At 43.2% G+C, this 1591-nt stretch overlaps 1 protein-coding gene across 1 annotated transcript in view; it reads right to left on the bottom strand.

Moving 5' to 3' along the window:
- PHF5A (PHD finger protein 5A) overlaps positions 1–1591 on the bottom strand; it is a 13904-nt gene that overhangs the window by 1205 nt on the left and 11108 nt on the right. The window lies entirely within an intron of this gene.

The raw sequence follows: 1591 nt of genomic DNA, 5'->3' as shown, positions 1-1591 counted from the left end.
TGAGCCCAGGAGTTGGAGGTTGCTGTGAGCTGTGATGCCAGAGCACTCTACCCAGGGGGATAGCTTGAGGCTCTGTCTCAAAAAAAAAAAAAAAAAAAATTAAAAATTAAAATTAGCTGGCTTAGGTGGAACAAGCCTGTAATATAGTTCAGAGGCTAAAGAGTGAGATCCCTTGAGCCAATGAGTTAAAGGCTGTTAAGTAAGCTATAACTGCACCACTGTACTCCAGCCTGGGCAAAACCAAGAGTCTGTCCCAGAAACAAACATCCTCCTACCTCCAACACCCCAATAAATGGTTTGTGTGCATTTCAATCAGCATGTTTCTTATCAACTAGGAGTTTTGGAGAACCACCTTGTAACTTTTAGATTTATGATTTCATTTTATGAAAACAGCTCATCGAGAATTTACTAAATAGTTAGTAGAATGTACCCATGGCCTAACTACCCTCTTTAGTGTGACCTGAAATTACATTTAGAATGTTCAATTTTCAGCCCATGTGTGATGCTAATATACAGCTAAAGTAGAATCTGAATTTTTTTTTTTTATTGTTGGGGAATCACTGAAGGTACAAAGAACCAGGTTATACTGCTTGTATTTGTTAGGTAAAGTCCCTCTTATACTTGTGTCCTGCCCTCAAGAGGTATGTCACACCCGTGACCCTCCACCTCTCTCTTTCCCCCATTTTTCCCCCACCACGTACTGGCATCCATTATCCACATATCAAAATTGAGTACACTGGATTCTTGCTTCTCCATTCTTGGTGATGTTTTACTGAGAAGAATGTGTTTCATCTCCAGGTTAATACAAAAGATGTAAAGTAATCATCTTTTTTAGTGGCTGAATAGTATTCCATGGTATACATATACCACAGTTTGTTAATCCATTCCTGGGCTCAACACCTGTGGCTCAAGCAGCTAAGGCGCCAGCTGGCAGGTTTGAATCCAGCCCAGGCCTGCCAAACAATGACAGCTGCAACCAAAAAATAGCCCGGTGTTGTAGCGGGTGCCTGTAGTCCCAACTACTTGGGAGGTAGAGGCAGGAGAATCACTTGAGCCCAGGAGTTGGAGGTTGCTGTGAGCTGTGATGCCATAGCACTCTACAAAGGGCAACAGCTTGAGGCTCTGTCTCAAAAAAAAAAAAAAACCCATTCATTTAGGTTGCTTAGAATAGGAAATTCTTTTTTTTTTAATGAGACAGAGCCTTAAGCTGTCACCCTGGATGGAGTGTGGTGGTGTCATTGCTCACAGTAACCTCCAACTTGGGCTCAAGCGATCTTCTGGCCTCAGTTTTCCTATTTTTAGTTAGAAATGGGGTCTTGCTTTTGGCTCAGGCTGGTCTCAAACAATTCACCTGCCTTGGCCTTCCAGAGTGCTAGGATTGCAAGGTGTGAATCATCACACCTGGCCAGAATCTGAAATTCTTAACTAATGGGGGAGGGTCAGGACATGGGAAAATAAACTGTCTCTGACCCCCCCAGCACTGGTATGCAACTTTATTTATTTATTTATTTTTGAGACAGAGCCTCAAGCTGTCCCCCTGGGTAGAGTGCCGTGGCATTACAGCTCACAGCAACCTCCAACTCCTGGGCTC

This window comes from Otolemur garnettii, unplaced genomic scaffold (genome assembly GCF_000181295.1).
Source record: "Otolemur garnettii isolate 467f Iridium unplaced genomic scaffold, OtoGar3 scaffold00007, whole genome shotgun sequence".
Taxonomy (NCBI): Eukaryota; Metazoa; Chordata; class Mammalia; order Primates; family Galagidae; genus Otolemur; species Otolemur garnettii.
Note: the sequence above shows the minus strand (reverse complement) of the source record. Positions and strands in the feature narration are given on the sequence as shown.